Below are 19781 nucleotides of genomic sequence, written 5' to 3'. Positions count from 1 at the left end.
CTGGCGCGCACTGCGTGGCCCCCAGCACAGAGGCCGGGTCGAGCCTGGGCACCTGGGCCGTCTCTGAAGGACGGCGTTTGTGAGGTCGGTGTCTCCCTTGCGGGGGGAGGCGGTCGGGGGCACGGGCTCCCCCGCCACTTGGCCGGACTTGAGCGTGGGTTGCTCCAGTTGTTTTTTTTTCCCCTTCTGTTTCTGTGTGCTCGTACAGTCGAAGCCAGGCACGCGCCCATGCGTCCTCGGTGCCAGAGTAATAAAAAGGGGCCCACTTGGCGTGAGCGGTGCCCAACAGGCAGACAACTCTTAGCAGTGGATCACTCGGCTCGTGCATCGATGAAGAACGCAGCTAGCTGCGAGAATTAATGTGAATTGCAGGACACATTGATCATCGACACTTCGAACGCACTTGCGGCCCCGGCTTCCTCCCAGGGCTATGCCTGTCTGAGCGTCGCTTGACGATCAATCGCCGTCTGGGGGCCACGCCGGCGGCGTGGCTGGGGTCGCCTCGCAGGCCTGTTGCCCGCGGCGGGCGGTGGCAGCGGTGGCGGCGGCAGCAGCAGCGTCCCGCCAGTGCCCGGAGGGAAGGCGGTCAGGGGTTCGGTGAGGGAAGCGTTTCCCTAGGCGGGCCTTGATCCCTTCCCTGCGGCCCAGCGGGCGTCATCGGCGTCGCAGTCGTCGGCGTCGTCGTTGCCGCGCAGGGCCTTCGTCCCCCTAAATGCAGACTTGGGGAGCGCTCCCTAGCTCCCTGCTCCCAGAGCGAGCCACTGGGGTGGAGCTCGTCCTCGCCAGGACCGTGCCGCGGATGAGGTGGCACGGCGGCCTGGGGAGAGCGAGAGACAGCGTGGAAATGCACTGCCAAGGGCCAAGAGAAAGAGAGAGGAGGGAGAGAAGGGGAGGCGAGGCGCGGGCCTCGCCCCCGGCTTCCCCCCACTGCGTGGGCAGCTGTCTGCGGGTGGGTACTGCGGCAGTACCGTGCCGTGCTGCCGCATGCACGCACGAGGCGAGAGCGCCGGGGACGGGGGTTTCGATCCCCTCCTCCCTTCGCCCGAACCCTCCTCTTCTGTCGCGGTTTTGGGGCGCACCGAGTGGCGCCGTTGCTCCTCTCCCTCTCCCCGCCGAGGCCGTCACGCGCGCCGCTGCCCGGCCAGTCCTCCCGCGCGGGGCCGTCTCCGCCACGCTCCCTTTTCAGTTCTTTTCTCCAGGATGGGGCTCTCCGTCTCCTTGTTGCTCGCTCGCGCGTGCGTGCACTGCCTCTCTCTCCGACGCCCTCTGGGAGCGCAGAGAGGAGGGGGGACTGGCGGCGTAGCGGGTGGGGGAGACACGGCAGCCATCTCAGCTCGTGCCCCCACCCGCGGCGCGGCCAAGCTTTGGGCTTGCAACCTCAGATCAGACGTGGCGACCCGCTGAATTTAAGCATATTAGTCAGTGGAGAAAAAGAAACAAACGAGGATTCCCTCAGTAACGGCGAGTGAAGAGGGAAAAGCCCAGCGCCGAATTCCCGCCCCGCGGTGGGGCGCGGGACATGTGGCATACAGAAGCCCCCCGCCCCGGCAGCGCTCTCAGGGGACCCAAGTCCTTGTGATCAAGGCCGCAGCCCACGGATGGTGTGAGGCCGGTAGCAGCCCCCTGGCGTGCTGGGCCCAGGGCTTCTCGGAGTCAGGTTGCTTGGGAATGCAGCCCAAAGCAGGTGGTAAACTCCATCTAAGGCTAAATACCGGCACAAGACTGATAGCCAACAAGTACCATAAGGGAATGTTGAAAAGAACTTTGAAGAGAGAGTTCAAGAGGGCGTGAAACCGTTAAGAGGTAAACAGGTGGGGCCCGTGCAGTCCGCCCGGAGGATTCAACCTGGCGAGTTTCGGTCGGCTGGCGCAGGCTTGGCGGATCCTCGCTTTCGCCTCCCCTCCGTCCCCTGGGCGAACCCCATCCGCGGGGGCAGGCCGGGGGGGCGGGCCGGCGCGGTGACCGCCACCCGGCCAGTGGCCAGCCCTGGCTGGGTGCATTTCCTCCATGGTGGTGCACGGAGACCGGCTCCGGGTCAGCTGGGAAGGCCTCTGGCGGGCAGGTGGCCTGGCGCCGCGCGAGTGGCTGCGGGTGTTACAGCCCCCAGGCAGCAGGTCTCGCCGAATCCCGGGGCCGAGGGAGAGGACCGCTGCCACACCCTCCTCCCCCCCGTCGGTAGCGCCGTGGTTGGGGGCGTCACTTTTCTCCCCCACCTCCTGGGGTGGGGGGGGAGGGGGCGGCGTCCCCGCAGCGCGGCGTTTTGCGCGGGGGTGCAGGGGCCGGGCCCGCCGGCCCCCGGCGCCGCTGTCAACTGGGGCGGACTGTCCTCAGTGCGCCCCAACCGTGCGGCGCCCCAGGGCCAGGCTTGACGGGCCGCGCTCGGGCACCCAAGGTCCACAGCGATGTCGGCTACCCACCCAACCCGTCTTGAAACATGGACCAAGGAGTCTAGCACGTGCGCGAGTCAGGGGCCGTCATCAAAAGCCTGCGGTGCAATGAAGGTGAGGGCCGGCACGCGCCAGCTGAGGTGGGATCCCGGGGCGTGTGTCGCGCCTGGCAGCTCCGGGTGCACCACTGGCCCGTCTCGCCTGCCGACCCCTCGTGGGGCCGGGGAGGTGGAGCGTGAGCGTCCGTGCTAGGACCCGAAAGATGGTGAACTATGCCTGGGCAGGGCGAAGCCAGAGGAAACTCTGGTGGAGGTCCAGTAGCGGTCCTGACGTGCAAATCGGTCATCCGACCCGGGTCTAGGGGCAAAAGACTAATTGAACCATCTAGTAGCTGGTTCCCTCCAAAGTTTCCCTCAGGATAGCTGGCACTCGGCAATGGGCAGTTTTACCCGGTAAAGTGAATGATTAGAGGTCTTGGGGCCAAAACGATCTCAACCTAGTCTCAAACTTTCAATGGGTAAGGGGGCCGGCTCGCTGGCGTGGAGCCGTGCCGTGGAATGCGAGTGCTCAGTGGGCCACTTTTGGTAGGCAGAACTGGCGCTGCGGGATGAACCGAACGCCGGGTTAAGGCGCCCGATGCCGATGCTCATCAGAGCCCAGAAAAGGTTTTGGTTCATCTAGACAGCAGGACAGTGGCCATGGAAGTCGGAATCTGCTAAGGAGTGTGTAACAACTCACCTGCCGAATCAACTAGCCCTGAAAATGGATGGCGCTGGAGCGTCGGGCCCTTACCCGGCCGTTGCCGTCAGTGCAATGCCCACGGGGGCTAGGCCGCGACGAGTAGGAGGGCCACTGCGGTGCGCCTTGAAGCCTGGGGCGTGGGCCTGGATGGAGCCACCGCAGGTGCAGATCTTGGTGGTAGTAGCAAATATTCAAACGAGAGCTTTGAAGGCCGAAGTGGAGCAGGGTTCCATGTGAACAGCAGTTGAACATGGGTCAGTCGGTTCTAGGCTGATAGGCGAGCGCCGTTCCAATAGGGCGGGCGATGGCCTCCGTTGCCCTCAGCCGATCGAAAGGGAGTCGGGTTCAGATCCCTGAATCCGGAGTGGCGGAGACGGGCGCCATGAGACGCCCAGTGTGGTGACGCAACCGATCCCGGAGAAGCCGGTGGGAGCCCCGGGGAGAGTTCTCTTTCCTTTGTGAAGGGCTGGGCGCCCTGGAATGGGTTCGCCCCGAGAGAGGGGCCCGCGCCTTGGAAAGCGTTGCGGTTCCCGGGGCATCCGGTGAGCTCTCGCTGGCCTGTGAAAAGCCGGGGGAGAGGGTGGAAGTCTTGCGCCGGGCTGTACCCATATCCACAGCAGGTCTCCAAGGTGAACAGACTCTGGCATGTTGGAACAATGTAGGTAAGGGAAATTGGCAAGCCGGATCTGTAACTTTGGGATAAGGATTGGCTCTAAGGGCTGGGTTGGTCGGGCTGGGGCACGAAGCAGGGCTGGGCGCGTGCCGCGGCTGGATGAGCACCCCTCCCTCCCCGCACCCGGGTGGCTTTCTCGTGCGCGCACCGAACTCGGGCCGTGCCAGGGCACCCGCACGCAGCACACCGGTGACCAGCCGCGCTGACCGCGGCGGCGAGAGGCTTGGGGGCCCACGTCGGCGTCCCCACACTCCAGCGGGGATGGACCAGCGGCAGACCGGTGCAAGGCCGGGGTGGGGGGGGTGGTGTGGGGGTGGGTAGGCAAGCCGCCGCAACGGCGGCCAGCACGCCACCCTTCGAGGCCCGGCAACGACGCGCGGTGTAGCTCAGGGAGAGCCCCGCCTACGTACATGGTGGCAGGTGCACGTGGCGCGCTTCGCTGCGCCAAGTGGCTTTTTCCCCCTCTCCCCCTTCCGACCCCCCGCACCCGGAGGTGCTGCGCGCCTCCGGTCTCTCTCTCTCTCTGGGGCTGACGGCACGCGGCGAAGGGGAACGGCGTGTAGCCCCTGGTGCCGACAAGGGCCGGCAGCTGGGGACCGAGTGTGTGAACGGAGCAGGCGTGCGAGTGACACCGCGCGCGCGCGGCCTTCCAGATGGCCCGGCACGACGCGGCGGGCACCAAGCCCCACCTGTAATGATCCTTCCGCAGGTTCACCTATGGAAACCTTGTTACGACTGTTACTTCATCTAGATAGTCAAGTTCGACTGTCTTCTCGATACTCCGGCAGGGCCGTGGCCGACCCCGCAGGGGCCGATCCGAGGACCTCACTAAACCATCCAATCGGTAGTACCGACGGGCAGTGTGTACAAAGGGCAGGGACCTAATCAACGCGAGCTTATGACCCGCAATTACTGGGAATTCCTTGATCACAGGAAAGAATTGCAATCCCCGATCCCCATAACCAATGGGGTTCAACGGGTTACCTGTGCCTGCCGGCGGAGGGTAGGCACAAACTGAGCCAGTCAGTGTAGCGCGCATGCGGCCCCGGACATCTAAGGGCATCACAGACCTGTTATTGCTCAATCTCGGGTGGCTGGACGCCACTTGTCCCTCTAAGAAGTTGGACGCCGACCGCTTGGGGGTCGCGTAACTAGTTAGCATGCCAGAGTCTCGTTCCTTATCGGAATTAACCAGACAAATCGCTCCACCAACTAAGAACGGCCATGCACCACCACCCACGGAATCGAGAAAGAGCTCTCAATCTGTCAATCCTGTCCATGTCCGGGCCAGGTGAGGTTTCCCGTGTTGAGTCAAATTAAGCCACAGGCTCCACTCCTGGTGGTGCCCTTCCGTCAATTCCTTTCAGTTTCAGCTTTGCAACCATACTCCCCCCGGAATCCAAAGACTTGGGTTTCCCGGGAGCTGCCCGGCGGGTCATGGGAATAATGCCACCGGATCGCCAGTCGGCATTGTTTATGGTTGGAACTACGACGGTATCTGATTGTCTTCGAACCTCCAACTTTCGTTCTTGATTAATGAAAACATTCTTGGCAAATGCTTTCGCTCTAGGCCGTCTTGCGCCGGTCCAAGAATTTCACCTCTAGCGGCACAATACCAATGCCCCCAGCCATCCCTCTTAATCATGGCCCCGTTTCCGAAAACCAACAAAATAGAACCGGACTCCTATTCCATTATTCCTAGCTGCAGTATGCCGGTGGCCGGCCTGCTTTGAACACTCTAATTTTCTCAAAGTAAACGCCTCGGGCCCCGCGGGACACTCAGCTAAGAGCATCGAGGGGGCGCTGAGAGGCAGGGGCTGGGACAGGCGGTGGCTCGCCTTGCGGCGGACCGCCAGCTCGATCCCAAGATCCAACTATGAGCTTTTTAACTGCAGCAACTTTAAGATACGCTATTGGAGCTGGAATTACCGTGGCTGCTGGCACCAGACTTGCCCTCCAATGGATCCTCGCTCAAGGGTTTAAAGTGTGCTCATTCTAATTACAGGGCCTCGAAAGAGTCCTGTATTGTTATTTTTCGTCACTACCTCCCCCGGTCGGGAGTGGGTAATTTGCGCGCCTGCTGCCTTCCTTGGATGTGGTAGCCGTTTCTCAGGCTCCCTCTCCGGAATTGAACCCTGATTCCCCATCACCCGTGGTCACCATGGTAGGCACGGACAGTACCATCGAAAGTTGATAGGGCAGACATTCGAATGGGTCGTTGCCGCCGCAGGGGCGTGCGATCAGCTTGAGGTTATCTAGAGTCACCAAAGCTGCTGGGCGGGCCCAGGTTGGTTTTGGTCTGATAAATGCATGCGTCCCCGGAGGTCGGCGCTCGTCGGCATCTATTAGCTCTAGAATTACCACAGTTATGCAAGGAGCGGGAGAGGAGCGACCAAAGGAACCATAACTGATTTAATGAGCCATTCGCAGTTTCACTGTACCTCCCAGGTGTACTTAGACATGCATGGTCTAAGCTTTGAGACAAGCATATGCTACTGGCAGGATCAACCAGGTAGCCGCCAACCATGGCAACGCCGCATAGCGTCGCGCGAGCACCCGGATGGAGCGCCTGGACGCGCCTGGCCTGCGGGCAAACTCGCCCCACGCCAAACCCCGACCGCCCCGGGCTCCTTTTGCCGCTTTGACCCGCAGGAGTGGCATTGCGGACGAAGACACGGCAGCGGGTGGCGGCGTGGCGGTGACGGGCGCCGGCGGCAGGGACAGCAGCCAGCTGCATCGCAGCCCGGCGTCGCTCTCTTGCTTTTTTTCCCCGGGCCCGCGCCCCGGTTCGAGTCTCGGCCTCACGCTCGAAATGACACACAGAGCGCGCGGAATGGGGCTCGGCTGGCGCTGACCCGCCCCCCCACCAAAGCTGAGAAAAACCCGCCCGCCAAAAGGTCGCGGGTGAGCGACCGGCCGCCGGCGAGGTTGGGCTGAGCGGGGCCCTGCTCACAGGGAGCGAACCCTGTCCCGGCGCGTCCCCCCACCTGGCCGTGCAGAAAGCACCGGACGTGCTAGAGGAGGCAGCGACCCGACGAGGTGGGCGCGGCCCGGACACCGAGGCCCCTTTTCAGCCGGGGCAGCTCGCTCTGCAGCAGGTGGCGGAACGGCAAAGGAGTGCACGGACCGGGCTCTGTTCCACCCGCGTCTGCGCCGCATCAGGTTCGGGCACTTTCACCCTCTCTCTTGCCTCTCTCCCTTCTCGCGGCTCAGCTCCAGCCGCACTGCCGCCCGGCGCTGCTCGTGGCCGGCACCCACACGGGCACTACCCGGACCGGGGCCGGCACCGGCACCTCGTGTGGATTTTTAACGACACCTGAAAGCTCGCGGGGCCACGTGGCCATCACACAGCTTGAGACGGTAAAGACGCCCTTCCCCAGGCCATCGGAAGGGGCGACACCTTGCCTGTGATGGGAAGCGAATTGGAAAGGAGACCGCCCGGCCCAAGCACTGGACCCCCCCCGCTGTGGCTTCCCCGTGAAAGAGAAGCCTTGGAAGGAGAGCCGGCCTGCCGGGGGCCCTCTCTGACGCCACATGAAAAGCCACATCGATCAGGTGCGGCTCTGGGAAGGAGCTGCGCGAACGGCGACCAGGACCCCACGGCCACGGTCCTGGGACAACGGCGATGGCCGCCCAGCCCACCTGCGGATCGGATCGCTCGCGGCAGCAGAGGAGCGCGGGGGGTGCCGCCACCCGCCCGCAGCCAACAACGGCTCCCCTTTAGGCTAGGCAACGGTGGGACTGGACGGGCCCCTGCCGGGCTGGGAGGGGATTCGGCGGCCCTCCCCCGCCTTCCGTCCCGGGGAAACTGGCCGAGCATGCAAGATAAAGTTCCACCGACCTGGCGCCACGGACCAATGGCTTTTTCCTGGCCTCGCGGTGGTTGGCTTTTCCTTCCGGAAAAAAAAGCCGGGGGACGGCACGACAAAAAAGGTACACGGAGGCGCGTTCACAACGACCCATGCTAGCCACGGGGGCCACGGGGCCAGGGGCCCGGGGTGGGGGGGAGGGGGCCGAGGTACGCACCTCACTGCCTCCCCACGACTGACCCACCGGCATCCCGCTCGCGCCTTCGTCGCAACGCTTCTTGGTGCCACAGCTTAGGGCTGCAAGAGAAAAATAAAAAGGCCTGCGGAGGCCTGGTGGGCGCCCCCCCAACTCCGCCCGCTGCAACAAAAAGCAACGGACCTGGCACGGCAAACCCGGCCCCGCCCGGCATAAGCGGCTCAGCCACGACCGAGGTAGGCGAGGCGCTGCTGCCTCGCCCAGGACCAGTCCGGGGGGGCTCTCCATCGGGTGCTGGGCCCATAAAAAAAAAACCAAAAACTAGGCCAAAAAATTCTGCCCGCCACAACGCAGGTCCTCGGCTTAAGGCCGAGGAAACGGGACGGCTTCAACAACACGGGCTGAGGACCGCCACCGCCGCCGAGGCGAACCCACAGGCCCAAAACAACAGCAATTCATTCTGGAGCAGAGGCATTGCTTGGAGAAAACTCTCCCCTGCTCTGTCTGGGCAATCCTTAACCAGTGTGTTACATGGCTCTTGCTGACAATTTCTTGCTCAACAGTGTGATAGATGAATCTCATTTGTGCTAACGATTGTAACTATATTTTAAATATTTTAGAAAATATTTGTTCAAAAGTAAGAGAGGAAAAGGATATGGAATTAGTGTCACAAAACAGATGTTTTCAGATGTTCATGAGAAAACAGGATGCAGGATGGAGTTTGAGATAAGTAACATCCCAAAAGGTAATAGGCCTCAGGATAATGAAAGAATCGGCCATGAAATGGACAAAATTGGGATGATTCCAGGTATCGATGAAATAATAGGGCTTCTTTATGGAATATAATGCTGGCTTCTATAACACAAGACTTGGGGTGCATGTGCAGCTTGTGAGGTTGTTCAAAGGACATAGATTTCAAGAATCAAAAATAGGAGGAGATTGACAGAAAATTATTGATGAATATGTATTAGCATCCAGTCTAGAAGTTGTCTTTGGATTCTTTATCTTTTGAATGGGAGGCAGGGTGAGAAAATCCTCCTGTATCCTGACTGGTTTTGCTTATGCTTTATCCAAACCACTGCCAAATTATTTTGTATCTGCTTGATTATATTTGATTGCATGATTTCATATAAAATTGCTGCTCAAATAAAATTGCTGCTAAATTCTAATGTTGGTTTATTAAATTAGACACATAGGGACCTCATTCATAACAACAGCCCACCTCAGTCACCTACCCGTTGGGACTATGCTTTCTACTGAGCCAGTCCTGCCAGAAAAGCAGCTTTAAACACACCTCCAAGAAGGCACTGATCCAGATAAAGCACATCCATTCCCCTCTGCCCAGGGCCAGTCCCCTGTACATCTGGCAGCCTGCAAAATCTAACACCCCCTCAGGGTCCAACACATTGTTCCAGCCCAAAGCATAAAGGCAATTTGTTTTGTTAAAGCTGAAGTCATTCCTGCAGGTCCTCGGCCTTCCAAGGCCAACGCTGCCACTCCGAGGGAATCCTGTGACCCCGAGCATTTGATGGTGACCACACCAAAGCAAGAGGTGGCTCCTTCAGCAGGAGAATGGCACATGGCAATGCTGTGCCTTTGTGTCCCCAGCCTTGCCCCCATTGTTTCAGCAATGGCAGCTACACTTAGGCAGCTTCAGCAGAGCTTATTTGTGTTGGCTGAGTGCAGATCAGGACTCCCAGCCCACCTCTAACAGCAGCTTGCAATGACAACAGCACCTGCACACTGAGGTATTTGGCTGGAGCCAAGCCTGTCACAAGCACACACCCTCTTCAAACTTCCCATCAAACAGAAAGGAGAAGAGCAGGAAAAGGCTACCTTTGGACCAGTCTTCCCCAGCTCTACACATGGGCCAATTCTGGGGAGAAAAATCCCACCAGTGCTGGCCTTCTTCTTCATGGTGAGAAACTTCTGCCACAGGAACTTAGAGGGAAGCAGCTGAAAGGCAAAATAAACCAGGACAGAGCCTCAGAGTTGGACTTGTTCAGAAAGGCTTTTCTTGAACAAGTGGCACTGGAGAACAATTTGTGATCACATTGTCCAGGACAGTCCTGGAAGCCCTGGAAGTTGCTTGCTGAAATACTCAGCACCAATAAATTAACAATACAGAGTGCAATACACATACTCCAACCACATGGCTCTGTCCCATCAGCTTCTCCGTGATTGCATGTGACATGGTTGGGGATTTCTGCTCTTTGGGCATTTCTTTCCTCTTCAGGTTCATTGCATTGAGGCAGTGACCTTTTCAAAGAATGGGGACGAGCTCTCAGAACTGCCCTGACTCCATCCCTGTACAGCACTGAGAACTCACAGCAAGGAGATATCACTGCTGGGTGAGTCCAAGAGAGGCAAGAAAGAAACGTTGCACCAAGAGTGAGGAGCACAGGAATGTGTCCAAGTTGTAGTTCTCTCTGTTAATTAGCATTTGTTTTTTCTCTCTGGGCTCACAGACCCCTGCAGAGAAGAAAACAGAGGGATCTCCTGGACAGAACCTCAGCAGTGGGGCATCTTCAGTCAAGTGAGCTCCAGACACCAAGGGACATTTGTGGCCCTGGCTCCAGGGAGCAGGAAAGAACTGTGCAGCCCTCAAGATTCCTACCAATCCAGAGCTTTCAAGAGAAGCCAACTCCTTTGGGAGAGATACCATCAACACATGGTAAACCAAAATCAGGGGAGAATTCCCAGCACAGGAAGATTTCCACCATCCTGCAGAACAAAGGTGTGATGGTGTTCACAGGGGTCTTAGGATGAGGGAAGAGACGAGGATCTGACTCCATGGTTCAGCAAGCTTGATTTATTATTTTGTGATATATAATTTATTAAAACTACACTAAAAGAATAGAAGAAAGGATTTCATCAGAAGGCTTGCTAAGAATAGAAGAGGAAGGAATGATAACAAAGGCTTCTGGCCTGGACTCTCTGTCTTAGCCAGCTGGGCTGTGATTGGCCATTAATTACAAACATCCAACATGGGCCAATCCAAGATCCACCTGTTGCATTCCACAGCAGCAGATAATCATTGTTTACATTTTGTTCCTGAGGCCTCTCAGCTTCTCAGGAGAAAAAATCCTAAGGAAAGGATTTTTCATCAAAGATATCTGGGACACAAAGGTGCTGAGACATTTTCTTCTGGACGTGCTGCAGCAGATAACTTGCTTTGCTGTACACTGTGTCTGCAGGGCTGGATCTGTGCCCACACAGGAGCTGGGAGAGAACAGCTGCTTTGGAAGCTCTTCCAGCTGGGACCAGCCCTGTCTCACAGGGCTTTGGGCAGAGTCTGAGCTTCCCCCCCAACATGCTCAGGTGCCCAAGGGCAGCTTGGTCTTGACACCAGCAGGGGGCTATTTACAAATCACAAACGGGACAGGGCTGCTGTGGAACTGCCTTGAGCTGTTTTATTTTCCAGCATCACTCTCATTACATGGTTATGACAATGGGAAGAGGCCACCAGCTCACATCCCAGGCAGCAGACCAAGAACTTAATGTTACAACTTCCTTTATAAGTTTCTTGACCAATCACACAAAGCAAAAGCACATTGACAGTAGTTCCATCCAACCACTATAAGCACTCGTACCTTTGGTTAAAACAATGCTTGCTTATTTTGAATACAATACCTGCTTGTAAGCCTTAAAGCACAATGCACAGAGCTCCATTATTAAGCCTTAACCCTCCTAATATCTTGCTAGATAAACTTTTCTGTAGCTTAGAGAGTTATTCTAAACAAGCATTAATACACAGACCATTGTTCTATTTGCCCTTGCTTTTCTACTTTTTAAATAATTGTTCTGCTGACCTATCTCATGGCTGCTGCTTAGCTCTAATCACAGTTCTACTGTATCTGAGGCTGCCTTTTGCAGCTTTCCCAAAACCCTCTGATTTTGTAGATTCCCACAATTCCCCCTCTCTGTTCACCTCAAAAGAAACCTTCAAAATTGTGTCGTTTATTACTTGTGTTTCGTAGCCTTACTAGAATATTTCTGCTTATTACCTACTTAAAGCATTTTCTTGCTTGCACTAAAGCAGGGGCAGGGAGAGCAGGGACACCAGGGCAGTTTGCAGCCTTAACACAGCCCAGTGGGTACTTACAGTGAAAGATGTCAGTCTTTCTCTGGACAAAAGACGAGGTGTCGAGGTCTTCTTTGGGAATCCAGAAGCCATTTTGAAGGCAGGATCTCCCAGATGAGTGACAATGCCTCAACAAAACTGGAAGAAGCAACAATGGAACTCTGAAAATCCAGAACCCAATTCATGGCAGATTCAAGGCACATACTGGTGCTAAAAAATTTCTATGATTTGAAAGTAGCTAAGTGCTTGTTTGGTCTAAGTAGCTAGTATGTTAGGCCTCTAGTTGGACTTTATTTGAACTATAGGGCTGCCTTGTGCAATTCAAAGATGGATCATACTGAAACCTGGAGCTAAAAATCTGAACAATAAGAATAGTTAGAACAGACAAAGCTGCAGCCTAAATATTACTTTAAAATAGCTAGAGTGGATATCCTCTTCTTTTGGCAAAAGCACCCCTGCTCTCTCAGCTGCTCCTCACAGGACTTGGGAGAGACTGGGATGTTATGGCTAATGGCTTAAAAATTGTTATAAAGGACTTTCTGCCCATTGGGACAAAACTGTATAAAGAGGCTGCGACCACCCAAGCCCACCCTTCCCTGAAAATGCCTCTGGACTGGAACTTGGCACTGGGAGTTAAGCTGCCGAAGGGAACTTGAGACAAGACAAAGGTGACACTATTGTCCCAGTAGCTCAGGGCTGGGGAGAAGTAAACAAGGCTGCAGAGAAAAACCTATCCACAACAAAGCCAAACCCAGCAGCTGTCCTGAAAATCAGCTCTGTCTGGCTTCAAGGTGGGCAAGTCACAGCCACAGACTCGTCTGCTGAGGCCAGGTTTGCACACAAACCTCCCATCAAAGACCTCCACAGTGCCCCCAGACCCATTCCTGAGGCCTTGCACCAGATGACTGCAGGGCACGCAAAGTAACACAACAGATCTGAAAATCCAGAAGCCAATTGATGGCAGACTCAAAGGACAGACAGATGCTAAAGATTTTATATTATTTGAAAGTAGCAATAGACAGAGTCCAACTTGCCCCACCCCAGGGAGGCACCTGGGAGGTCCCACCTTGCCCAAATCTGCATGAATCCATTGGAGTCTTACATTTGGCGAGACCTCACCACAGAGAAGACCAGAAGAGGATTTGATGGTATGCCAATGGGATCCATGGAATGGTGATGTTTTTCACTTCATCTGTCTCTGTCACTCTCCTTCTTCCCCTTCTTCCCCACCCCCCTTCCCCCCTCCCCCACCCCCCCGCTTCTTTTTCTTTTCCTTTCTCTCTCTCTTCCTCACATTTACTGTTACATAAAATCCAGACTATTGATTTTGGCATATGGTCTCGTTTGCACCTCAATTCACAGGCCTCCCTCTAATAATTGTAATAACCAGATGATAACAACCCACTGAAACTTGATGAAACTTGAACAGACCTCATTCACCTTTAAGCACTTTAAGCAACCACTAGACGGGAAAAAAAAGTATAGAGCAGTACATTTAGAAAATGTTGCATTCCTTCAGTGCAAAAAAAAAAAGCACAATCAGTAGAGCATATATTGTTCATCCACTCAGCTGTGCATTGTGGTGGTGTTCACAGGGGTCTTACGATGAGGGAAGAGATGAGGATCTGACTCTTGATTTATTATTTTATGATATATATTGTATTAAAATTATACTAAAAGAATAGAAGAAAGGATTTCATCAGAAGGCTAGCTAAGAATAGAAAAAGAAAGAATGAATAACAAAAGCTTGTGTCTCAGACAGAGAGTCCAAGCCAGCTGAGTGTGAGTGGCCATTAATTAGAAACAACTCTAGGAGACCAATCACAGATGCACCTGTTGCATTCCACAGCAGCAGATAACCATTGTTTACATTTTGTTCCTGAGGTCTCTCAGCTTCTCAGGAGAAAAAACGCAAAGGATTTTTCATAAAACATGTCAGTGACAGTGCAGACCACTGAACTGCTGCACCAGAAGACGGGCATTATCCCATCCTGTATTTCCCTTTGGCATTCTCTCTCAGAGTGCAGATGAGACAAAACCAAAAAGTTCAACTTGAGTCAATCTTTACCTTCAAAGGAAATTCAGGAACTTTCTGCAGAGGCCAATGCTCTGCACGCTGATGAACTCCTTGCAGAGGCCAATGCTCTGCACGCTCAGGAACTTTGCAGAGGCCAATGCTCCGCGAACAATTCCCCTGGCGAATGGCCCGGTGAAGCCGCCTGCAGGAGCCCAGGCTGCGCACAAGCAGCCAGGGCCGCGTTCTCAGGCAACTGAGGCCGCGCCGCTGTCACAGACGCTGCTGCCGCCTTCGTGGTTTCCAGGCAGCCGCGGAACCCGGCAGCCGCCGCCCTTTCCCGGATCCTGCCCCTCCCGGCCCCGCACGCCCCCCAAGATGCTGCCGGGGCTCGGCGGCTTCGTCTGCCAGGGCTGGGGCTCGGCCTCCCCTGCGGGACAAGGTGAGGGGGGGTCCCCGGGGGTCGTGTCCCCCCGGGAGCGTGGGTGAGTCCCCCATGTCCCCCCCAAGCTGGGGTCACCCCCTTTTCTCTGCCCAGAGCTCCTGAGCCAGGTCCTGCTGCCCCCCGGGAGGGGCTTTGGGGAGCCCCCCGGGGACCCCCTTGAATGCCCATTCCTGGGCACTGGGACCCTTCGCATCTCCTTCCCCAGCTGCAGGACCCCCTGCACCCCCTTATTCTGCCCCGACACCTCCTGCACCCCCTTTCCCGGGTATCCTCCTCTCCCGGCCCCTGGATCCCCCGTTTCCATGAGCCCGGGGACCCCCGGACCCCATTACCGGCCTGCCCGGGGCACCTCAGCCCCAGGCCTTCCTTTGCCCGGCGAGCGGTGACGTCACTGCAGACTCGGGCCGCCATTGGCAAAGAGCTGCAAAGAGCGGCGCCAATGGCGGGGCCGGAGGCGGCTCAGGGGCCGTGAAGAGCCTTGAGCTGTGAGGGGCTCTGAGGGGCCATGAAGGGCCGTGAGGTGTCACTCTTGCGCCGAGAATGACACAGGAACAGGCACGAGGCAGTATTGCAGAAAGACTAAAAGAAGGTTTAATTCAAGAGAACCGTGCGGTTTTTATAGAGTGATACGATATATTCTGTTTGATTGGCTAGTTAACAAAAACATTCTTTAGACACCGTCCTTGAGAAGAAGAGAAAGATGAAGTAGAAGAACACCACCTGCGGATTGTTTGTACTTAAGTTCTCACATTCTTACAACTTGCTAATAATTCTCACAAGCTGCTGTGAGAAACACTTGCTGTTTCTCTCTGTGCCATGGCATCCACAGTGAGGGGCTGTGAGGGGTCTTGGGCAACTGTGAGGGAGCCATGAGGGGCCTGTGAGAGACCATGGGGAACTGTGTGGTGTTATCTTTTTATACTCAAAACTACGTGTACACTATTTACAATAACTTCTCAATACTTATCACCTATGTTAGACAGTGAGTTTTTACTCTAATCTAAAAATGCCAACATCACTTAAGAGATGGAGGGAGGGAGGGAGGGAGGGAGGCAGGAAGGCAGGAAGGAAGGAAGGAAGGAAGGAAGGAAGGAAGGAAGGAAGGAAGGAAGGAAGGAAGGAAGGAAGGAAAGAATGAAATGTGATAAATGAATTCACTGGATTCAAGGATCATACAATTATAAATTTATTATTATTATTATGCAAGCAAGAATAAGCAAAGTTCAGCGCTGGGCGGCCGGGAGTCTCCGCTCCTCTAGGCTCGCACCGTTCCTATCCCCAAAGTCCACCTTTTATTGCCTTTTTCTCCCGGGTCCAGGGATGACGTGGTCTGTCTTTTGTGCTTGCTCGTTCAGTTGCTAGGGGGTCTTTTTCTGCCTTCTGGTGGTCGTGGGATGAAGGCTCCAAGTCTTCCTCTTTTAACCGCTGAGTGAACTTTTCCTTATAAGGCATACCTATACAGTGGAATTTTCAGAACACTATACGATTCCTGCAAGCCTAAGCAATTCTTGCGACTTTAGGGATTGTTATTACAGCTCTCCTCTGTGACCTCTTAGGTGAACTTTTCTTTACCATGGAATTCCCAAAGCACTGTACGATTCCTGCAAGCCAAGCAAACATATATGAACCATATGTGGCTATACATTTAAGATTCAAGCGTTTTTAGCTATTTAGTTATTGCTTTGATATTGTATAAATATTTAGCTATTGATTTAATTAATGAACAAACATATTGCTACTTATTCCACTCATCGCCACCTTTACCGTGCATGCTCCACCACTCGTTTTGGTTGTCGCACAAGTCTTTGGGGGTCGTTGTTTGATGAAGGCCTCTCTTCTTCCTCGATGTCTTTAATTCACCTTTGGGTTACACATGCGCACCCAGCCAGTACAATGTAATCCAAAACTAACATATTAACTACATTTAAGAATCAAAGCAATAAATCTCTTATAGCTGGCATTTTTCTGGGACCCAACCAGATTTCCCCCTCTTTCTCTTAATTTTTAGTAACTGTTATCTCTTGCTTTTTCCTCCTGTCCTTGAAAATCTGCAGGGAGCGGGTGGAACCCCTCCTCTCCCTTTTTTCTTGGCATTAATACTTTTAACTGTTTTATTATTATTTCTAAATATTAATTACTGCATCAATATTGATTACTGTTTCAATTTTGTCAGCACAAATCATACCTATTTACCACAGCTCTGTTCCTCTCTCTTGCAGCCCTTGAAAGCCTGACGGAGGACATGAGCAGTGCTGTGTCAGAGCTGGCATTTCAAACACTGCATGTTCTCCGAGCAACAGCCAGTGGGCGATATTCCATCTTCCAGAGGCTGCACGATCAGGCACACAGGGCATGGATCACTCCGCCTCGTCTGTCATGCTCGGCTGGCTGCACTGCTGGAGCTCTGAGGAGAGCTGATCTGGGAGGCTCTCTTTGCTGGGGCAACCTGAGCCAGTGGGGATTTTTAGTTTTCTTTAAGATTTTTCTTTTCTTCCAATCTATTTTTTACCCGATGTAAATGTAGACTGTGTTATAATACAAAGAATCTCAGGAGATTTTCTTTGCTGCCCAGGGTCTGTAGGGCATAGGGGAAGAGGGGGAAAAGGGTGCTTGTGCTCAGCCAGCTGCCCAGGCATGCGGTGGGCAAGGGAAGATGGCCAGAAGCCCCTTGGCCTTTGGTGGTTCTGCTGAAGCCTTTGTGCTGCGCACAGAGCGGCTGGGCAGGGGCCGGAGCTGCGGGGATCCCTGCCAGAGCGGTGCCTGGAGATGGCCACAAGCCCTGTGCCAGGCAGGAAGCGCCATCCGTCTCCTCCCGCCCATGTGCTGCTGCCTGCCTTGCCAGGGCTCCCAGGTGCCTCTGGATGGGGCTGCTCTGGAGCTGCTGTGGGGCTGCGGCACTGCTGCCGGGCAGCTTGGCCGGGCTGGGGCAGGGCCTGAGGGGCTGGGGCGCTGGCAAGCCCTGAGCAATGGGGCTGTCAGAGGCCACAAGCAGCCCCCTGGCAGCTGCCTTCCTCCTGCCAGAGCTGACTGGCAAGACGGATCCCGGGCACTCTGCAACTAACAGCATCAGTGTTGTTGGAAACCCAAATGCAGGGAAATCTCAGACCTTTGGTCTTGTCAGCAAAGCTTAGAATTAAACACAGCATTTGAGCTGAGACCTTGGAAAGGGCTTCCAAACTCAGGTGCTAGAAGCGAGAATGTGGATTTCTAGTTTATAGCAGAGACACGGGGAGGAAAGTTGAAGTGGAGGAAAGTTTCAAGTTTTAGAGTTCAAGATCTAGAAAAAGTCAAAGTAGTTCCAATGGTAAACAAGAAGTTTAGGATGCAGTGCTGTAGGTTTGTTGCATCATGGCATGATTGTCTAAGGAAGCTTACACTGTAGCATGATGTGGGAACCCAGGAAATTCCTCTGGGTGCCCTGCAGGACTTGAGACCCTGTCAGAGGGCTCAGAGACCTTGGCATAGAGCCCAAGACCCCTGTGCCTTTGATTTAGCCCTTGGAAAAAACAATTCCCAACCTTGTATGAAGAATGGCAAGCCACAAAATGATAGTGAATTTAGCACAGAGTGGAAAACTAGATTTGGGGGGTTTTTAGAATGGGGCTTCAGGGGGCAAGATGGAGGAATCTGGGCATGTCCAGCCTTTCTCCTTCTTCTTCTTGGCCTCCGTCTTCTGCTGTGATGTTGGCACTTTTCAATTGGTTTAGAGTAGATGCTCACTGTCTAACGTAGATGATAGGTATTGGAAAGGAATTGTAAATATTGTACAGGGAGTTGTTTTTAGTAGAAGAAGATAACACCGCCCCGGCGGAGGCAGAGTGCCTTAGACTGTCTTGCTGAGCGGACCTCGGCAGGACAGGAGAAAGAATTTTATAGATAAGATACAATGAACAACCTTGAGACCGAGAAATGAAGAGCTCTGACTCCTTCTTCCACTGCCGGGCTGGGAAAAGAGACTTTCTAACTTATCTCGGGGTCACTCTGAGCAGCTAGAGACCCCAAGAGCATGAGTCCCTAAGAGGAAATATTGAAGGATTGGGTCCAAAACAGAAATATCCTTGTTGGCCGTGTCTTCTTGGCCAAGAAGTCCTTCAAAGCTCTTGGAACTACAAGTCTTGCGGCCCTGTGAGCTGTGCGCTGGAGATGGGAGCCAAACTCACCCTTCCTGTCTCTGTAGAAGAGAAAAAAAAGCAATGGCATCATCTAAAAAATTCAGAGGTCTGCTCTCTAGCTCCTTCCAAACTCCTTCAAGTCGCCCAAAGTGGGATTTAGCTACAAATAGATGAGAGGGACTCTTAGTGCTGCTGGCTCTTTGACTCCAGAGCGGCTGCTTTAGAATCTTTCCCATAAGCCTGTGTAGTTATGTGCCAGCAATGTCTCCTTTGAAGCAACTTTCCCAACTGACTTGCATGGAGGCTTGTTTGAAGGGTGTTTGAGGAGAAAGGCTCCCAGCAGAGGTCTGGGCTTTGGCCTAGCTGTGTCCCCTGCTGATTGTGAAGTGTGCCATCAGCAGCAGGGCTTTCTGGGCTAAAAATATCATCAAGTCACTTGGACTTGCTCTTTTTGGCCTATAAAAGCTGGAGCCACTTTTGGGACAAATTTGGAGACCTCATCTATGGGTGAATGGAGCAGCTAGGATTTTCCCAGTTGCTGGGAATGGTTCTCCAGGTGCCTGGTGTAAAAGGGGGCTGCCCAGCAACTGCGCATCTGCAAGATAATGAACACTTGTCTTGGTTTGAAGAGAGAGGTGTCTGCTAAGGAAGGCAGAAGCCTTCTCTGAAAGGGAAAATGTAAATCCCCAGCCCTCAAAGGATTCTAATTTAGAAATTCAAATGCTCTCAGGGAAAGATATGGGGATAGGACTGAGAGCCTGCAGAGCTGGGTGGCGTTTGCTGATGCTCTGAGCCCTTCCTAAAGATCCTGTGGGGCTGCCTTAGACACCTGGGGCCAGGCATTCCTTCCAGCCTGGGCCACTTTGGCTGGGCTGGGGGCAGCCCCAGGGCAGGCGGCAGTGTGTGCAAGGGCCCTGGCTGGCACGCTGCAGCACGGTCACCGTGCCATGGAACGGAACCCGGTGTCCAAGGGCCCTTTGTGACACGTGGGAAATAGAAGCTTGCCCGGGAGCTGGGAGCACGCAACGGGGCACAACGGGACAGAGTGGTGCTGTGAGGAGCCCCCGCACAGCACGCTCGTTCCCGTCTGAGCCCGAGCTTTTCCGCAGCCTTTTTCCTGCAGCTGAGCTCGAGGCCAGCGCACAGAACTCGGTGACCCGTGGCCTTGCGAGGCTTCTATTCTGCAGCTGCCCTCAAGGGCAGAGCGTGGGACTTGGTGCCCCAGAGCTTTCCCAGGGCACCTCTCCTGCAAGTCGCTCCAGTCAGAGACATGGAGCAGAGACCCCCGAGAGTGCCCAAGATGGCCTGGCTGGAGGAGGA

At 54.7% G+C, this 19781-nt stretch overlaps 1 non-coding gene across 1 annotated transcript; it reads left to right on the top strand.

Annotated features, from left to right (window-relative positions):
* The first annotated feature begins 295 nt into the window (after positions 1-295).
* LOC139603570 (5.8S ribosomal RNA) lies at positions 296-448 on the top strand. Its single transcript, XR_011683727.1, has one exon. It is a non-coding gene; the product is annotated as a 5.8S ribosomal RNA (ribosomal RNA).
* Positions 449-19781: the final 19333 nt, after the last annotated feature.

The sequence above is a fragment of the Agelaius tricolor genome, unplaced genomic scaffold (genome assembly GCF_023055355.1).
Source record: "Agelaius tricolor isolate 1412-34295 unplaced genomic scaffold, bAgeTri1.0.p SCAF_39, whole genome shotgun sequence".
Taxonomy (NCBI): domain Eukaryota; kingdom Metazoa; phylum Chordata; class Aves; order Passeriformes; family Icteridae; genus Agelaius; species Agelaius tricolor.
This window is presented reverse-complemented; position numbering and strand designations above follow the sequence as displayed.